General features: G+C 39.3%; 1 protein-coding gene across 3 annotated transcripts in view; it reads right to left on the reverse strand.

Moving 5' to 3' along the window:
- Nucleotides 1–15,730: 15,730 nt before the first annotated feature.
- The window catches only part of NHLRC3 (NHL repeat containing 3), a 35,749-nt gene continuing 30,339 nt past the window's right edge, over nucleotides 15,731–21,140 (reverse strand). Inside the window, exons 12-15 of one of the 3 annotated variants that reach the window (XR_013447008.1) lie at nucleotides 19,983–20,032; nucleotides 19,089–19,263; nucleotides 17,570–17,921; nucleotides 15,731–17,216 (exon numbers count right to left, since the gene is read on the reverse strand). The gene's annotated coding sequence lies outside the window, so the exon portion shown is untranslated. Of the gene's footprint in view, nucleotides 17,217–17,569; nucleotides 18,076–19,088; nucleotides 19,422–19,982; nucleotides 20,033–21,140 lie in introns of all 3 variants that reach the window. The other 2 variants (XR_013447007.1, XR_013447009.1) reach the window with 2 other exon arrangements.

Consider the following 21,140-nt stretch of genomic DNA (forward strand, 5'->3'; position numbering starts at 1 on the left):
AATTTTCCAAGAAAATATATGTGATGTGTTATGATATTTTTATTAATTTTAATGTAATAATTACAATGACAACTTAGTCCAGAAAGAAAAAAAATTCTTGAGATTTGAGGTCATAGAAACTTCTATGAATTAAAATTTAATTGTATCTACCTGTTTTAGATACAATTGATACGTTGATTACTAAAAACCTTTTCAAGCATAAAATACAATAAATTAAAATGAAAGTCTATAAATAAAGTGGAAAACCCAAACTCAAAGAGAAAGATGAATAATATAAAATTTCATACTATTAAAGAAGTTATTCCTGTGTTTTTTTCAATGGCTGATGATGTTATAAATTCACAGTATGTATGTTCCATAGATTACGTTTTGAAAAATAATGTAACCATTTATTTTCAAATGCCAATATTTTCAATATCCCAGAAATTAAGTTCTTAGCGATGACTAAAGCTTAGGAAGAAAAAAAAATTTTACATATCATTTTTCAAATGTGGAAGCTTCATTTTTTTTATTTAAATTGATACAGTTCAGTATTATAAAGACACTGAAGATGGCCGTTCAGGGCACGGAGGCAGCACATCACGGAAGACCCATGCCTTGCTCTGTCAGGCTGACTGGTCCTACCTTCAGAATATTGCTGGGACTTTCATACATGTCCTAGTTGTAAGTGCCCAGGGGAGTGATGTTTAACTCTGGCTACCCTGTGGAATTACCTTGGGACCTTTTAAAAATACTGATGGTTGATGGAATGAACAAGTCACGGGACTAAAAGGCACAGCATAAGGAACATAGGCAATGATACTGTAATAACATTGTATGGTGACAGATGGCAGCTTCAGTTATAGAAAGCATATAGGACCAGTCTGCCTGAGTCTAAAGCCCAGTTTTGCAACTCACTGTGTCATCTTGGCAGTTACTCACAGGTGCTGCATCTCAGTGTCCCCATGTGTAACCATCGGGCTACTAACACTTCCATCATAGAGTTGCCATGAACACTAAATGAGTTAATACTGGGAAATCCCTTAGAACAGAACAAAGCAAGAACCACACTATTATTTAAAGTAATTATCACTTAAGTTGGGCTTAGTGTTATAATTGAACACATCCTAACTGATATATTTGAATTTTGATTCCACAGGTGACCTCAAGCAAATCCCTTAAATTCCTGGGCCCTGGCTTCCCAATTTATAAAGTAAGAAGGTTGGTTGATCTCCAAGGTACTTTCCAGCTCCACTTTAGTAAACACATTGCATTCCAAATTATTTTCTCTCTCAATATGCATTTAGAATGAAAATATCAGAATACATGAATCGTTCTTTCATTCATGTGTTCAATAAATATTTTTTAAGAACCTACGAAGTGGGGCGCCTGGGTAGGTCACTTGGTTAAGTGGCTGCCTTCAGCTCAGGTCATGATCCCAGGGTCCTGGGATCGAGCCCTGCATCAGGCTCCCTGCTCAGTGGGGGGTCTGCTTCTCCCTCTCCGTCTGCCCCTCACCTCCACTCATGCTCTCTCTCTCGTGTTCTCTCTCTCTCAAATAAATAAATAAAATCTTAAAAAAAAAAAAAAAAGGAAAGAGCATAAAGGCAAAACACTAACCCATAGGCATTATTTTAAAGTCTTTATTCTCATTACATCCAGAACATTCCATCGGCCAAAGCAAGCTCTATAGTTGAATCTAACATCAGTGAGGCAAGGAAATAAATTCTGTTTCTTGTGAGATGAACTGTAAAATCCCATGACTATGGTAGTGAAGAAAGGCAGGGGTGAAAAGTGGAGAACGATAATGTAATCCACCACTGGCTTTGAGATGGCAGATTATTATCTAGCAGCAGGTCTGAGTGGGCATCCCGGGAGTTTTGTATGCTCCTAGCAGGATCACACCACCACCTCCCTCCCCACTTAATGTGTACAACAAGGGCAGATTCAAATTTTGTGGGACCTGAGATTTATACATTATGGGGTGTCCTTTTCAAGTAAAAGAACACAAAGTACCATAAGAACTCACTGGGAGTTCCTCATGGGGTCCTCAAAAGGGCACATGCACATGAGGGTCTTTGAAACTTAGGCTTCCTTACCTCATTTTTTTTTTTTTTTTTTGAGAGAGAGAGGGGGGGTGGGGAGCACACATGCAAGGGGGAAGGGGAAGAGGAGTAGAGGAGAGGGGCAGAAGGGGAGGGAGAGGGACAAGCAGACTCTGCGCTGAGTGCGGAGCCTGGCTTGGGGCTTGATCTCACCACCCTGATATCATGACCTGAGCCGAAATCAAGAGTCAGATGTTTAACCAACTGAGCCCCCCAAGTGTCCCCTTTACCTCACATTAAATCAACCTTTGCTCCAGGCTCACCACCATTATCTTTGGTTGACTTCAACTTATGCCACATCTTTTTCTGATTGACTGGAATTATGCTATATCTTGAATCTTCAAAGCACAGGGTATGTTTGTGTGTTCATGTGGATCTGCAAGTAATCACACACCTCCTCAAGTGGGATGCACCCATCATTCTTATAGGACAGACAAGCAATGCTATAAAGCTTGTAATTTTCTCCCTGATACTATCAACACTGCTCTGCTTTCCAAGCATCAGTGTTTTCCGTGGAAAAGAAATTTGATATATTACTAAATTTCCAAATAAAGTAAAATGATTGTGTAAAGGAGCCATGGTGTTTATGGGGACCCCATTTTCCTTTGTTGCTCTGTAACAGTGAGTTCCTAAATACTTGGGTGTCAAAAGTGATACTGCTGAACTCAGAATACATCCATCCCCCACCACCCCCTTCCTGTCACAAAAGCCAAGTTTTATATTTCATCCTAGCATGGAAGGAAAATTCTGTAATTTCTTTTACCTGTGAATTACTTTATAAAGAACCAGTTAATCAAAATGGTGCATAATTTCTTTCTCTCTCTCTCTCTCTCTCTCTTTTTAAAGTCATCTTTATTATTGTGTTGTTCTTTCTGGCATTAGTATTTCATACACAAATCAAGATGATCACCTTCTGCGAAGGGGCATACTAAAGTATAATTTAACCATCCACCTACCCACTTGAACTAGACACCTAGGCATCTCTAAAATCTATCCCACTTTTTCTCTTTTTTCTCTGCTGCCATGGTTTTAATTTAAGCTCTTAGAAACCTTTGCTGTATTATTGCCTCAGCATTCTAATGGTCTCCCAACCTTGAATCTCTTCCCTCTCTATGCCCCTAAAAATGCCAGTGAGACTAGAGTTTCTTCTGTGTTTTCTTTTGGTAACTGACATACAGAAGTTTTGGATAGCTTGTAATCAATCAGGGGTAAGAGAGTGACACCCTCAGATAGATCGGACACCAAATAATGAAACTTTAGCTGATAATTTTGCATTTTCCTTTGACATGTGGTGTCCTTTTGGGACCAAAAAAAAAGAACAAAAGGTGAATAGAATCTATTTTGGAGACTTGTTAATCAGCGGAGCTCAGGAATACAAAAGGTCATCCACATTTTGGATGAGGGTAAAATGACAAGGCAACTCAAGGTACTTGAGATCTTAATTAAGCATTTGTGAAAATTGATAGAGTTTCCTGAGTCCCTGGCTCATGGCAGTCCCTAAATACTTCTGGTTTTCTCAAGGAAAAGCAATTACTTGCATTGAAATTTTAGGGGGTTCCAGAATAGGCATAGATCCACAACTATAAAGTAGTTGGCCCAGGGAAGGATCAAGGAAAATAATAATATCTGGATTTGGATCCCAGAAAGATTTTTAACACACTTTCAATAACTCATCATTTTGTGTGCTTCTGGTTTATCCTTCCCAGGTTTTGCTTTGTTTCATTTGTTTCTTTGTTTTCAGAGAGAGAGAGAGAGAGAGTACTCATGCAAGCAGGAAGGTGGGAGGAGAGGGAGAGGGAGAGAGAGAATCTTAAGTAGGCTCCACACCCAGCACGGAGCCTGACCGGGGTTCAATCTCATGACCCTGAGATATGACCTGAGCCAAAACCAAGAGTCGGACACTTAACCGAATGAGCCACCCAGGTGTCCCTCCCAGGTTTCTTTTTTAAAAATTAAGCATGTGTGTGTATGTGTGTGTGTTTAAATGTGCATGTATGTATATATGCATGTGTATATGTGTGTGTATATATGTATTCATGCATAAATGTGTATGTGTGTATATACTTACATTCACATATATATGTTACATATATAATTTCCCCATATTTGTTATACAAGGTAGCATACTATATATTAACTTGCATTTTGCTTTTTCTTTTTTTACTTGTGAGTCTATTTTGGAAATAAAGCTATACAAGTCCAGAGATCTACCTTAGTATTTGTCTTTACTAACTAATAATCTATTATATGACTATCTTATTATTACAGTTTATTCAGCCAGTTCTTTTCAAATGAGCCCTAGTTTTTCTCCGATATTTTATTATTTCAAACAATGCTGTAATTAGTAACCTTGTGCAAGTGTTGTTTCATGTTGATGCATGTTGTGAATGTGTACCTTCACAATACATTCCCAGAAGGGGGATTGCTGGATCATAAGGTAAATGCATATGTAGTGTTACTAGATACTGCTAAATTCTCTTACATCACAGTTGTGATAGTTAATTTTATATGCCAACTCAATTAGTGCCCAGGTATGCGGTCAAACATTGTTCTGGGTGTTTCTGTAAGGGTGTTCTTGGATGAGATTAACATTTACATTGGTGGGCTTTGAGTAAAGAAGATTGTCTTCCAGAATGTGGGTGGGCCACATACAGTAAGTTGAAGACCTATATAGAGCAAAAGACTGACTTCTCCTGAGCAAGAGGGCAGTTCGGCCAGCAAACGGCCTTTGGACTTGAAGTGAAGCATCAGCTTTTCCTGGCTCTCCAGCCTGCTGGCCCACCCTGCAGATTTTGGACTTGCCAGTCTCCAGAATTGCATGAACCAATCCCTTAAAAAACATACATACCCATCTACATACATACACATATACACACATTCATCCTATTGGTTATGTTTCTCTGGGGAACCCAGGCTAATACAGTGGTTATACCATTTTGCATTGCTACCTATAATGTGTGAGGAGTGCCTGTTTTCCCATAGCCCCATGATCAGGGTGTTGCTAAGCATTTGAATTTTTGCCAAACTGATTGGTAAGAAATGATATCTTAGTGTACTTTTAATTTGTGTTTCTCCTATTAGGAGTGAGTATCTCTTTATATAAAGGACCATTTATATATTTTCTCCAGTGAAATGCCCTGAGAAGATTTTTATGGTGTAAACATCTCTTGTTGTGGACCAAGGTAAACTGCTCTTAGAAAGAGACTAGGTCTCCAAGATGAATGTAATCATTTTTCAATAAGAATAGCCATTCCTTTGTGGAATACAGAGTACACATATCCTTTATTTCATCGTACTTATATTTCATTTTTATTAACCCATATTTGATTAGCAAGATAATATGTACTGAGAAATTCTCTTTGATAAAATATGTCCTGATGAGAGTTTAGATTTTACAACAGAATTGAGAAAACCCTCAGGTAGAAGAGATGCTTTGTCAGGCATCTGGATTCCTGACCTGGCATCCTTCTATTAGCTAGAGTAGGGTTCTCTTTCTTCTTATACCTCTTTTTACTTACTCTCTATCCTCCAGGTTTTCTGAAGTTTTCTTTGTGCTGATTGAATAAACACAAGTCTGTGCCTTTTCCCTCCTAGAGCCAAATGCTTTCTTTTATTAACACTAGCAAGTATAAATAGCTGTTCAAAGGTGCCAAGTGAATGCATTTCAAGTTAAATCTGCCTCCAAGGTGCTAACTCCAAAGAAAACTAAACTTTAACGTGAACATTAATTTCCAAGGTGGATTGTTCATCCCTAAATGATAATCCATTTTCCCAAAACTGCCAGCAGGAACCGTGTTTGGTAGGAATGGAAATAGAAGGGAATAGCAAGTAGAAAGCTAGCAGGTCTCCAAGACCAAATGGGTTGCAAGCTGGCAGTTTATGAGATGAATACACCTTGCAGACGTGTTCTGTTTTCTTTAAGTTTGAATCAGTTGCATGTATTTAGAAGCTCAGAAAATTTATCAAGCAATTTCTCTTTGAATAGGTCTGCATTTGTCTCCAATATTTTCTTTCAACCATGTTGTGATGAACGTATGTAATGAATGCAAATATTGCTTCACATGGCAGAAGCGTAATTCCATGTTAAGTTCCTAGAAGGGGACTGCAAGATTTTTTTAAAACTCTGAATGTCTGACTCCTTTAAAAAAGAGAGAGAGAGATCTGGCAATGCTGAACCAATATTCCTCACTGGTTATAATCCATACGGAAGATGATCCTGAATAGCCGAAGCAATCTTGAGCAAGAAGAACAAAGCTAGAGGCATCACATCCTGATTTCAAACTATGTTATGAAGTTACAACAATCGAGACATTCTGGTCCTGGCATTAAAATAGAGAGAGAGACCAATGGAAAAGAAGAGAGCCCAAAAGTACATTCATGCATTTACGTTCAACTCATCTTCAGTGAGGGTGCTGAGAACACTTAATGGGGAAAGGATAGTCTCTTCAATAAATGGTGGGAAAACTGGATAGCCACATGAAGAAAAATGAAATTGGACTCTTCTCTCTCACCACATACAAAAATCAACTCAAAATAGATTAAAGATTTAAACACATGTCTTGAAGCTGTAAAACTACCAGAAGAAAACGTAAAGGAAAAGCTTCCTGACATTTGTCTTGGTCATGATTTTTTGGATATGATCCCCAAAACACAAGCAAGGAAAGCAAAAATAGGCATGTGGGACTCTATAAAACAAAACTTCTGCACAGCAAAGGAAACAATCAACTGAGTGACTAGACAACCTATGGAATGGGAGAAAATATTTGCAAGTCATACATCTGATAAGTGGTTAATATCCAAAATACATAAGGAACTCAAATAATTCAATGGCAAAAAACAAAGCAACCCAATTTGAAAGTGAGCAAAGCATAGAGACATGTCTCAAAAGAAGATATATAAATGGGCAACAGGTAATTAAACGGTATTTAACATCACAAAGCATCAGAGGGATGGACATCAAAACCACAGTGATATATCATTTCATACCTGTTGAAATGACTATCATCAAAAAGATAAAAGATAACAAATGTTGGTAGGGATGTAGAGAAAAGGGAACCCTTGTACACTGTTGGTCAGAATGTAAATTCATATGGACATCATGGAAAATAGTATGGAGGTTCCTCAAAAAATTAAAAATAGAACTACCGTATGATCCAGCCATCCCACTTCTCGGTGTATATCCAAAGGAAATAAAACAAGGATCTCAAAGAGATATCTGCACTCCTATGTTCATTTTAGCATTACTCACGATAGCCAAGATATGGGAACAACCTAAGTGTCTGTCGATGGATGAATGGATAAAGAAAATGTGGTATAAATATATACAATAGAGTATTATTCAGCTTTTAGAAAAGAAAGAAATCCTAACATTTGTGATGACGTGGATGAACATGGGGGACATTATGTTAAGTGCAATAAGCCAGGCACAGAAAGATGAATACTATGTGATATCACTTATATGTAGAATCCGAAAAAAAAAAAAAAATTGAATCCACAGAAGCAGAGTAGAATGGTGGTGGCCAAGTTCTGGGGATGAGGGAAATGGGTAGCTATTGGTCAAAAGGTACAAAGTTTTCGTTTTGCAGGACAAGTTCTGTAGATGTAATATACAGCATGGTGACTCGAGTTAATGATACTGTATCATACACGTGTAATTTGCTAAGAGACTAGAGCTTAAGTGTTCTCACCACACACACCCACACAAATGGTAACTCTGTGAGGTGATGGCAGTGTTAATAGCTTGATTATGATAATCATTTCACAATGTATATGTACATCAAAACATCACGTTGTACACCATGAATGTGTACAATTTGTCAATTATACCTCAGTAAAGTTGGGGCAGGGCGGCAAAAAAGAAACCAAATTCAATGTCAATTTATGCCTGATACCTGGAAACATTTTCTGTTCCTGCCTCTGGCTCACAAAGTAGTTGCCTGTGTCTTTACTACAATCCTCATCACATTTATTGTGCTTATGATGATACAGCTCTTTACCCCTCGAGATGGAGAGTTCCTCAAGGTCAAGGATCTATGTGTCTTTGGATCCCCAGCACCTGTCTGGCACACGGTTAGATGTGATACATGTTTTTTCTGTGAATAAGCAGTCAATGGTCTCTGGGTCTAAAAACAGGGTCATACCAGGAAAACAGAACAATATTGTGGTCTGACAGACCAGCACCCAAAACTGGCCCAGGTAACCTCTTGAGATCATCTCTTCATTTGTCAAACGGGTTACAGGCCTATGGGCTTATTGTGAGAATTAAATCAGATAATTTAAATAAAGTGTTCGGTATCGCAGCTGGCAGCTAGGAACACATGCCCGCTGTCGATGACTGGTTTGGACTAGTTTGTTTACGATCATACTTGAAAACCTGAAAATAAATGGAGAAATACCATTCTTCATCCAAAAAGACAAAATTTCCACTTTTGATTCGGTCAATCTTAACTATGTAAAATGAACTAAAGGCATTATTTTAAAATTTGCCAGGTGCAGGGTGCCTGGGTGGCTCAGTCGGGTAAGCATCTGCCTTCTGCTCAGGTCACGATCTTGGGGTCCTGGGATGGAGCTCCGTGTGGGACTCCCTGCTCAGCAGTGAGTCTGCTTCTTTCTCTCTCTCTGTCCCTCCACTTGTGCTCGCTCACACTCTCTCTCTCTCTCAAATAAATAAAATCTTTTAAAAAAATAAAAATAAATTTTCGCAGGTGCAATGTGGGCATCCCACAGGAACTAGCATAGTGACCAGAGGCCCACAGGAAAAGCATTTACATATGAAGAAAGTTCTAAAAACAGGCCCCATAAGAACCAAAGCACACCATGACTTTCGAATATTCTTATTTTTCTTCTTCCTTATGATTTTTTTCTTTATTTTATTTTATTTTTTTAAATTTTATTATATTATGTTAGTCACCATACAATACATCATTGGTTTTTGATGTGGTGATCCACGATCCATTGTTTGCGTATAACACCCAGTGCTCCATGCAGTACGTGCCCTCCTTAATACCCATCACCGGGCTAACCCATCCCCCCTCCCCCCTCCCCTCTAAAACCCTGTTTGTTTCTCAGAGTCCATAGTCTCTCATGGCTCATCTCTCCCTCCAATCCCCCTGCCATTTTTCCCTTCCTTCTCCTAATGTCCTCCATGCTATTCCTTATGTTCCACAAATAAGTGAAACCATATGATAATTGACTTTCTCTGCTTGACTTATTTCACTTAGCATAATCTCCTCCAGTCCCATCCATGTTGATGTAAAAGTTGGGTATTCATCCTTTCTGATGGCTGAGTAATATTCCATTGTATATATGGACCACATCTTCTTTATCCATTCATCTGTTGAAGGGCATCTCGGCTCTTTCCACAGTTTGGCTATTGTGGACATTGCTGCTATGAACATTGGGGTGCAACAACTTCTTTCGTTTCAAAAACACCAACTATGAAAACCAAAGATCCTTTCCTCTCTTCTTCTTTCAAGCCAATTGCCAGCTAAGAGGGAGCTGGGGTTCATGGTTCCTGAATTTGAAAAGTCTGATGCAGATTGTCATTCGAGACTGCATTGGATCTGACGTAGTTTTATCTGCCTCAGAGAAACTATATAAATTTTTATAAAACCTTGCTTTTAATAGCTGAAAGGCGAGTCTCATCGTAGAATATGAGAGGTGAACGTGGCGAGACAAAGGAAAACCATCTCGGGAAGCTCTCGAGTGAGACGTTTTTAATTGAACAAGATTCAGAATTGGTTGCTTCCAGAAGATATTAAACCCGACCTCTGATCTCATCAGACCTGCGCTCCAAAGGGATCTTCCGGACTAGAAAGCTACATACGAGGTAAACATGACAGAAATTGTCATTCCCCTTGTCACTCAGAAGAGCCATCTGCTCCTGAGTTAAAGCCATTTTCTATTAAATTCACCAGCATGCTAATTAAAGAACGACTGGAGGATGGCGAAGCTGCCAGATGCTGTGAAGACACATCACTGTCTTTTTATATGGTTAGGCGGACATTTAATTAAAACCGCAGCTGCTGCGTCTGCTCTGCTCACCAACACAGCTAAATTTCATTTACCTGAGAAAATCATTCCCTATTAGTGTCTTTCAAGATGTAAAACAACTTAAAACAGACCTTGCCGAAATATTTAATGCCTCTGTACAGGATTTAATTAAAGGCGTCAGTAATTACATCAGGACAACTTGAACCTGACTTTCCTTGGGGTTCTTGTTGTGCCTCGTGAGAACTGATCAACTGTCTCCTCCGTGGCATCCTTATCTGGGGAAGATAACAGAGAGAGCCTGAGTACTCAGCCGCTCTCTATTACATTTTACTTGGGCGTATGAGTTTTAATGCACTTAAAAGCCCTCCTTTTGGGAAAAAAAAAAGAGAGAGAGAGAAATTCTGAGAGGAGATGGAAATGAAAGTGGTGCCAGGATTTGCTTGTTATAGAACTCTCGCTGATGACTAATGTAATCACCAGCCAGTGCTCAGACCTATACTGACCACCCTCTTTAAGAAAAAATTACAGCCATTTTCTCATTTTAATAGAGGGTTTTTTTTTTTTAATTTTGAACTTACGCACATTCTGCTCCCATTGAATTGAGCAAAATATGTTGATCATCAGTAGATTTTAGCTGGAAAACATGCTGCATATCACAAAGGTCAAAGCAAATCGTAACTATGGATGGATGCTAACTTCAGGTCAAAAGAGAGACAAGTTGTCTTAATGAGGATCTTGAAGACTGGATATAGTCTCCTCCACTCATGAGTTTTTAGTTTAATGTTTTCAGGATCAAGTACAGTGAAAAGGGGAAGAAATAAGTTTTAAAAGCCCTAGGTCTGCTAAGAGATGAGCTTCAGTTGCAAATTCCCCCGCTGATCTTTAGGGAATAAAAGCCTCCCTGGAGGCAGCCCCCTTGGCCTCCCTGCTTGGCTGGTCCCTCGATGGTGAGCTGACTGGTCTGAAAGAAGCAGGGGCGAGGTGTGAACCATCATCTGCCTGGACTGAGCTGCAAATTTAACCCAAAGAGTTTTGGATTCTATTGGTTCTCCCTTGCCAATATGCTTGACATCCTAGCGAGCACTTGCCAAGGACAACCGGACCGTACGTTTCCTTCAGACTTTCCAGCACCAAGGCGGTTTCCCTCCCAGAGGAGCTAGGAGAAATGCCCCGGTTACCATTTTGAAGGGTCAGATTCATGATGCGCTGCCACTGGGAGAGCACGTTGCACCTTATAGCTTTCTTTCTTGCTGAGGACCCTGTAGGGAGTTTGCTTAGAGAAAATCTGTGATACTGTCAGTTCAATGCAGTAAATATTTTACCACTCTGGTAATGAACAGCTTGGTACCTCACCACCTAGCCCTGGAAAAATGGCTTCCTCCCTCAAATAAAAAAGAGTTTCTAAAAGCAAGAAGCTGAGACTCTCAGGAAAGCAGTAAAGGAGGCACACATAGGAGGTATGAAACAGTGGAAGCTTGAGGGCAGAGTACTGTTTCGTGAGCCTGTACCCTCGTGTGTTTTGTTTTTGTTTTTTTCACTGCGTGTGGAGCCTAACATGGGGCTTGAACTCACAACCCTGAGATCAAGACCTGAAGTGAGATCAAGAGTCAGACGCCCGGACCCTGGTGTGAATTTTGATCCATTTCACTATAATAGTGCCAGATTGTATGACTCTGAAATCTGTGGAATCAGCCTTTCCTTCTTGGGGTTTGTTGCTGTTCGCTTTTTTTTTTTTTTTTTCTTTTTGAGGAGAATATTCATCATTCTATAATCACACCACAGCTATGTTTTGGTAGCATGAGCCACAATCACGGCCATACCGGTCTCTTTCTTAGTTTTCATTTGGGAATAAACCAATGCAGAAACTAAGAAGATAAGACACACAGAATTAGAGTGGGATTCCTTGTGAGCAGCTTGTTGGGGAAGGGTTAGACAATTACGTCCTACCTGGTCTGTTTTAGATCTGTCCTCGGAGCATCTTCTCCTTCTTTTCGAATATTAAATTGACTCTCCAAATTAAGAAATCAGACAATCAGGAGGTTATAAATTGACTTGGGCCTTTCTGGTTTCAAACTTAAAATTTACTGCAACCTAGCCATTGGCAACAGTTTAAGAAAAGCGTGTGACTACAGCTGTCCAGTGCGTTCTGACACGGATATAGGCTGGACTTGAAGGTAGTAAACCAAAAGCTCTAATTATAAATAGGTATATCACCTGTTGCTCCATCATCAGTGTCAACTGAGCCAAGTGAATTCTCTTTGGAGAGAAATTTATAAGTGGAGGAAGTAAATACTCCTATGGGAATTCCCCATTCTTCTTAAAAACACACAAAGTAAACAGGTTTGGAGTCTTAAAAACCTAGTTCATAAAAATTAAGTATCCATGATGACATCATTGAAGAGCCATTCATTTTCCTGTGAGTCAAATAAAGAGGGAAAAATTAGTTACCAAAAGTCTATTACAGGAAAGCAATGGAAAGTATATCAAAACAATATTTTGCTCTTAATTCATAAGCACAGCACTTAGAGAGCACTGCTTAGGAGGAAATGGGCTTTGGATTGATTTCCCAGCAATGGGGTCATTCAGTTTCACTTTCCTGAGATGACTGGTTGTGACCAAGGATGTAATTTGTGACTTTGTATTACAACAAGCTGATTGATCTTGGCCTTATTAGTGCCATCTGGAACCAGCTGAAATGTACAGTCAAGACAAAGCAGTAGTTTGTAGGAAAAGTGTAATGTGTATTTTCAGGAAGTTTCACAATCCTGGCTCTTGACAATAGCCAGAGTAGCTAATTCAGATAGGACAGTATATTACTCTGGTGGGGCTGTCATAACAGAATACCACCGACTGGATGGCTTAAACAATGGAAATTTATTTTCTCATAGTTCGGGAAGCTGGAAGTCCAAGATCAGAGTGCCAGGATGGCCAGATTCTAGTGAGAGCTCTCTCCCTCCTATGCAGAAAGTTGCATTCTAGCTGTGTCCTCACATTGAAGGGAAAGGAACACATGGAGAAGGAGAGATTAGAGGGCTCACTCTCTAATGTCTCTTCTTTCTTTTTTTTTTTTTTTTTCTGATGTCTCTTCTCGTAAGGGCACTAATCCTATGATGAGAGCCCCACCCTCATCTAAACCTAATTAATTCCTAAAGCTTTATCTCCAAATACCATCACATCATCACCATATGAATTTTCGGGGAACACAATTCAGTCCATAGCAGTTAGCAAGAAACACAGACTTATAAATGCCCTCCCAACTCATGTGTGCTCTTATTCATTTAGCAATTATTCTTGAACACTACTGTGGGCATATAAAGGATGCAAACATGATTAAGACACACATTTCCTGACTTTGAGTAGCTTTTAACCTGGTGAGGAAGCTAGAATGGAAATCAAGGATTGCAATAGGATGTGGTAATTATTATAATAAATGTTTGCAAAAGGCATTATGGCAGGGCTTTATTACTGTGCAATAGGTTAGCTCATCATGTGTCTCTGAATTTATTGAGAACCAACTACATGCCAGACAATGTGCTTGGCACTCAGAATATAAAGATACATAAAAACATAGAGTACTGGCTCAGCTGAAAGATCCAGGAAAGATATCCTAGAGAAAATGATGGTATATGCTCACCTTAGATGAGAAAGAATTATCCAGGTTGGCAAGAGGGGAACGAGCATCCCTAGCAGGGAGAAGAGAGTGTGCACACAAAATGGGATAATGTGCTGGGGTACAGCAAACCCAACAGTGTGGGTGGAGCACACGAATAGGTGTGCAAATGGCTTATGCTGGTTGGAGAATGGCTTGCAGAATCCAGGTGGTAAGGATGGGAAAGAGGTGGTAAGAAATAGCCTGGATTTTATTCTGAATACATTTTGAAGATACAGCTATCCAATTGGATGTGTGAGAGAAGAGTCAAAGATGACTCAAAGATTTTTGGGCTGAGAACTGGTAGGGTAGACTTACTCTTTATATAAAGACTGTAGAAGGAACAGATGGGTGGGAAGTGGCTAGCTGAGAAACAGGGGGTTTGGTGACTACGGAGATTCATTTATTCCACAAGTTTTTTGGGGTGGGCTTGGAACTAAAAAAAGATAAAGATTTAAGAGCTCTTTAGCAGGTAGAAATGACAGAACCTGTGGATTAAGTGAGGAAGAAGAAGGACAAGAAAGTCTAGGATGACCAACCGGTGAATGGGATTGCTCGGTGGACAGCAGGGAACTTTCACCATGATGGGGAGAATAGGAGGGAAAGGGATTTTTTGGTGGGGAGGTATCAAGCTCTATTTTGCACATGTTCCATTTAAAGGGCCTGTGATACATCCAAGTGGAAACAACATTACAGTCTTTGGAGCTAATGAAAAGAAAGTTCTAGGGAGCCTGGGTGGTTGGTTAAGAGACTGCATTCCATCGAGGGAATATTCCATGGTATAGTTATCAATATTGGTATCAGTGGGCATTTGGATAACTTCCCAGTGTGGGACTTGATAGTGCTGCTATAAATATTCTAAAAAGTGCCTTTTGGGAGTGGATTATTGGATCATAGGATATGGCCCACAGTTAGCTTTACTTTTCCAAAGTGGTCGACCACTTTACATCAAGAGGCAGTGTGCGAGGTCCAATTAAACCGAAAGTTTTCAAGAGGGGAAATTGCTGCAAAGGGAATTCTTCAACAAGAAGAAAATGGCCAAATCCCAAGACTAAATATTTTTTCTCATTTTAATTTTTGATGGGCTAAAAGATTAGTGGTAGAAATAGGAATTACTGGAGTACTATATAGATAATTTTCATTTGTTATCACCAGTGAATTACAACCCTCTTATCTTCCAACTTAAAACTCACCTTCTCAAAGTCCAAGTCAAATGCTACTACTGACTCCATCAAGTTTATCCTTTCAATTAGCAGTGATGTCATTCATAGAAACGTTCTCACTTTACGTTCTCTAAGTTCCAACTTGTATTTTGGACACATTGTGTATCTTATCTCCTCTGATTTATTACCAGCTTGAGTTGGCTTGAGGGCAGAGACTGTACCTTTTTTCTCTTCTTTTCTCTTCTTTTTTCTTTTCTTTTCTTTTCTTTTCTTTTTTCTTTTTTCACTATCATTATCTATCCCATATAGGTTTTTGCCCATAAAGGGAGATTTTCATATACTCATACAGTGAATAAATAATTTTCACATTTATTGGGCTGGTCTCACTCATTTATTCCCAACATCACATGTGTCACTATCTCCTTGCCCTGGAGCACAAATGACTAAAGACTTGACTTCATAAAACTTAGGTTTGAAGCTCATCTCCAGCTTGCCCCAGGGAGCAGGGAGTGGGAAGGAATGTGGAGGGAAGGCAGAAAGTTAAGCAATTTTTATTGTTCAGAGGAATGCGGTGCAATATGCTCTCTTGGAGCTCCGGGGATTTAAATACCAGAGGGATTGCTGGCAGCGTGGGTTTGCATATGCAGCACCGTTTAGGGATGCTCACATGGCGTGTGATTGTGCTGTGCCTCGAACTGACAGTGCCATCTGTTCTTCGCTTTATTGAACGACAGGACTTAGCCTGTCCTCTCCAAGTGAGCACACATGCACACACACACACACACACACACACGCACGTGCATAGCCCAACCCCTACCCCAGCCTCAACAGAAACCACTTAATTGACTTTCCATGTCAGATTTTAATCTCAGCGGGCAACTTAGATGAGTCAGGTATGGACATCGTGAGATCCTCCTCTTCCGTGGAGAACTGGGAGGTCCAAGTGGCTAGGAAACCGGCAATCATCACATGCAAAGTCACTCAGCGTAGAAGATGAGTTATAATGACAGATGGCAGCAGTCAAAAAATTAAAAAAAAAAAAAAACTATAGAAAGAAACATGCTGGTGAAAATGTATCGCAAAGAAGTCAGACATGGGCAATGTAATAAGATGGCAATGCAAGATGATAGAACCAATTTCTCAAAAAATGTGAAGAACTGTTTTGTTAAGTATACCTGTATATCTATCCATAGTTTAGAAAGAGTAGTTATTTCCTTATATCAGCAGCAGCAGCAAATACAGAAAAACAACGGAGCTCAGTGTTCCACAGATGCAACTGTGTTGTAGGAGATCATATGCCCTGAACCGAAAGGGAGAAGCTGAGCAACATGATTAATGAGCCGTAGGTGCAGGAAACATATGTCCGGGATTTTCTGTGCTTGTCTCAATTTTATGTAGTTTTATTCTTCCCAAAATATATGATTCAATGTTTGACTAAACAGAACATAATTTTGTTTTTATGCAATTGTAGGTCTCTTCACATACAAAAAAAATCACAAATCAAGAAAAGCCTTTTTTTCAGAATGGGAGTCTTTACTTCGGACTCAGAAAATTACAGGCATCATAGGATGGCCTTCAGAATATAGATGTATGTAGATGTCAACGTACGCAGGTGGGTGGAAGCAACAGTCATTTTCAGCAACATGTTATCACAGTTAGCCTAAAAAAACAGTCTTCCATTACAAAACACCATGAAATGCTAGATAAAATATAACAAACATTCTTTTAAGTGTATTCATTGAGCTTGTAAGACAGAACAATCCCTGTGGGGCCAAATGAAAAGGAAATTGCAAACCTGTGAGGTAAGCCTATAAGGAAGACCTCTGTTTTGAGGAAGGTGCAAGTTTCAGTGACCTAAGGGGCTTCAGTCTCATGCCCACTGATGACGAGGTCTTGGGTAGCCTGACACAAAAGTTCAAGTCCAAATAGGATATTTGCATAGTTTCAGAGTGTCTATCCCCAAACATGTAATAATTACAAAGGGAAAATAGTAAATTTACCGTGGCGATTCCTGGCAGACATCATCTTAGCCAAGTGATCGCCGTCAACATCGGGAGTGACGCCTCTATATTGACGTCATGTACTCCCTGGTAGGCTGCATTTGGGAAGTCATAGCACTTCTGTGGTATCCTGCCCAGTGATGCCGGACTTCAGCATAATCATGAAAAAACACCAAACAAACCCAAGGTGAGGGACATTCTACAAAATAATGGAGCACTACTCTTGGAAAGTATCAAGGTCATGAGAGACAAGAAAGAACGGGGCACTGTCGCAGATTGAGGAGACGAGGGAGTCAGGTCCATGTGGTGTGAGGTCCTGCATTAGATACTAGAATAGAAAAAAAGACACTAATTGGAAACCTGGTGAAAGGTGAGAAATGTTCAACTTTATTTTACTAACTTTAGTCAATAGTACTGTAACAAGGTTTATTTCTTTGTTTTGATCAATATCCTTTGGTTAGGGAAGATGCTAATACAAGGGTGACAGGTGTATGGGAATTCTATACTGTTTTTGCAATTCTTTAAAGCTAAAAATATTTCCAAAATATTAACCGCTAAAACAGGTACCAGTGACCCAGTGACCCCATTATGGTGATAAAGAGGATCAAGAAAGAAGGTGAAACAGGAAAAACAAAAGGACCAGTACATCATGACTAGAAGAATTTATTAAATTCAACTCACCATGGGCTGGCAGGGTCTTTTCTCTCTCTCTCTCTCTTTTTCTCTTTCTTTCTCTCTTCTTTTCTTTCTTTCTTTCTTTCTTTCTTTCTTTCTTTCTTTCTTTCTTTCTTTCTTTCTTTCTTTCTTTCTTTTTTTCTTTCTTTCTTTCTTTCTTTCTTTCTTTCTTTCTTTCTTTCTTTCTTTCTTTCTTTCTTTCTTTCTTTCTTTCTTCCTTCCTTCCTTCCTTCCTTCCTTCCTTCCTTCCTTCCTTCCTTCCTTCCTTCCTTCCTTCCACTACTATAGACCGTGTCAGAAGGTGTGTGGACAGTGCTGCAGTCACCCGTTAAATGGAAATGTAAACCTCAAAAGGAAGCTGTCAGACAAGCAGACACCGTCAACATTCGAAGTGGCTTGAAATTTCCTGGAAGCAGCTCCTTCCTCCTTTAATAAAACTTTGCCCTGGGCACTGAAACTTTAATGGAACCATAAAAGTAACAGGGCTTTAAACAAATCTCAGACTTAAGAGGCTGGAAAAGTGAGAGAGGGCAAAGATATTCAAGTTAATCAAATCCACCTAATGATACATCCAATGAATGTAAATCAATTACTCCAAGTCTTATGTTCCTCAATGGCCCTGAGGTTTGTCGTGGTATTCGAAAAAGAATATAAGAAAATATCAAGCAAAAACTGATAAAGCTTCCAGGAAAATTAACAAATTCATTTGTCTCAATTAAGAGCTCAAGGAGATCAAAAAAATGTCTCCTACAGGTAATACAAATAGCAACCTTTATCTAATGACAATAGTTAGAGACTACTCATTTCTTTTCAAGAATAAATGGAGCTTTTACAAGGTTGACTGTATACTTAGCTACAATTCAAGTCTCAATATTCCAGATCATCTATATCACACATACTGCTTTCTCTGTCAATTATGCAATTAAGTTCAAAATCAATAGCACAAAGATGAATAAAATTCCCCATAATTGTAAACTTAAAATCAGACTTCAAAGAAGAATCATTATGGAAATAATAAAGTACTTGGAATGGAATTATAATGAAGATCCTACATATGAGAACTTAAATGGCCCAACAAAAGTGGCATTTAGTGGGAAAAACCATTGCATTATGCAAGAGAAGAAGGATTTAAAATAATGAGCCAAGCATACACTTAAGAGGTTAGAAAAAGAACAGAATAAACCCAAAGAGAACAGAAAGAAAGAATAAGGAGCAAAAGAGAAAATCAAGGTATTACAGAAAAAATCAACAAAGGCAAACTCAGGTTCTTTGGAAAGAAAAATGGGTAAGTCCAGCAATATGGATTTTTTTTCAAAAAAGAAGGAAAGTGCAGATAAGCAAGATTAGGAATGAAAAAAATGAGTAGAGTATAGCAGATATTAAAGAAAAAAAACAATGCAAGTTTATGGTCAAGCGGGTATTAAGAAGGGCCTATTTTAGTCCCTCTGGGTTTCAGCTTTTGGTTCACTCTCTGTAGTATTTTGGTCTTAAAGTTGAATATTCCATTTCTCAGGCATAAGCTCACCTTCTGGTCAATACAGGCTTTTGCTTGTGGAATCTGTCCATCTCTTCAGTCAACAGGGTTGTAGAAAAAGACAGACTGAAGTATTCAAACAGCAGCTCAAGGCGAGAAAACTCTCCCCAACATGGTGCTCTCTTGTATCGTCAGCCTGGTGGTGTTGGTGCCCCACTGGCTAATACTTTTACAGACAATAAGAAGTTACTTTTCCCCAAGTCTATCTCTGTACTAATCTTTAGGATATAAAGTGATGGACAACTTAATTCTGGCAGTTTGGGAGATCTGAGAAAAACAGATTTTTCTTTCATTCTGTGTTTCTGATGAGAGCTCAGGATCTGGCTGTAAAACCAACATAATATAGTTTCTGTAGAAATTCCTGTCCAACTAAAGGGGCATCGCATCATTTAACAGGGGAGGTTTACAGAGCTAAGGGACACAGTTAGCAGCTATCACAGTTACAATCTCAATCTAGGTCTATTGGGTCCAAATACCCTCCTTTCCTGTTACTCCCTTTGAGGTTACATTTTGACTTCCTGTGATTCACAGTTTCTATTTTTATGCACTATTTATGTTTTCCATGCCTTTACAACCTCCAAAATGACACCAATAGAGGTGTTTCTGAATAATTTTACACTAAGGAAGGGTGTTATTTAATTGTTTATGAAACCCTAAATGCATAGTGCCTCATCAGGCTCTCCAGGCACATATAATAAAACTTCAGCGCAGTGAGAGCGCAGTTTTTTCCATAGTAATCTGTCTCTTCACTAAAAAATGAGAGAAAGATGAAGAATTGGACCAAATATTAATCTTTTCAGCCCCACTTGACTAATAAACTGACAGTACAGGGATAGACTCCCCGCCCCCCCTCCAACCTTCTGAAGTACCTAATTTAATACTCACAGGGATCACAAGAAGAGCTATAATGTCTTGGGAACTGAGCATCGCCAATTCTGTAATACAACAAAAATCCTAAGGATGCACTTTAATATAAGTGAGTTAACAATAGCTTCAATTCTACCCCGTGTTCGAGATCAAGTCAATGCAGTTTTGTGTGGTGTGAATGAGAGATTTATACTAATCATCACTATCTATATATTTTTAAGATTTTTTGTTTATTTATTTGAGAGAGAGAGCATGAGTAGGTGGGGAGGAGCAGAGGGAGAGGGAGAAGCAGGCTTCCCGCAGAGCAGGGAGCCTGATGCTGGGTTCCATCCCAGGACCTTGAGATCATGACTTGAGCCAAAAGCAGATGCTTAACCAACTGGGCCACCCAGGCGCCCCTATACTTTTTATTTATAACATTTTTCTGCCACAAAATCTCTGTGCCTATAAATGTGCATTTCTTCAAAATCTTGAGGTAGTGCAAGGGGTATGGGCTCATTGTAGAGAATAAGGTGGGAAGTTATGGGTAGGGAGGCAGGGGAGAAATGAATGCTTTCCCCTTCCTTTATGGTATGCTCTCTCTTACTTTCCCAGTTTGGTGGAAGGAGCTCAAAGCATAAAAAAAAACTAGGGCAAACCCCACTGCCCATTCTGTGGTCTCCCATCCCTTCCTGTGTCAACTATCCCTTCTTTTCAATTGTTAAATTCTAGTCTCCCCTCTGCAAATATTTACAGTTCTCTCCAATCTTAAAACCAGACACATAAATGCATTAAATCCTGGATCCTTCCTAGTTAGCTACCATTCTATTTCTCCCCTTCTCTTCTCAGGTAAGCTTCTTGAAAAATTACACTCTTCACCTCTCCTTCTTCACCTCCAATTGATTTCTCGACCCACAGCAAATTGGTTCCAATTTTTCCTAATTGCTTAACTGAAATTGCTGTTACCAGTTACTGAGAACCTCCTCTGGGCTCAACCCAATGGTCATGTCATTGTTTGACCTGTCTCTAACATGTTTTAAGTGCTGACCACATCCTCTTCTTAAAACTATTCTTCTGCTGCTATAACTTCTTTTTTTTTTTTAAGATTTTATTTATTTATTTGAGAGGGAGAATGAGATAGAGAGAGCATGAGAGGGGGGAGGGTCAGAGGGAGAAGCAGACTCCCCACTGAGCAGG

Source organism: Halichoerus grypus, chromosome 4 (genome assembly GCF_964656455.1).
Source record: "Halichoerus grypus chromosome 4, mHalGry1.hap1.1, whole genome shotgun sequence".
NCBI lineage: Eukaryota > Metazoa > Chordata > Mammalia > Carnivora > Phocidae > Halichoerus > Halichoerus grypus.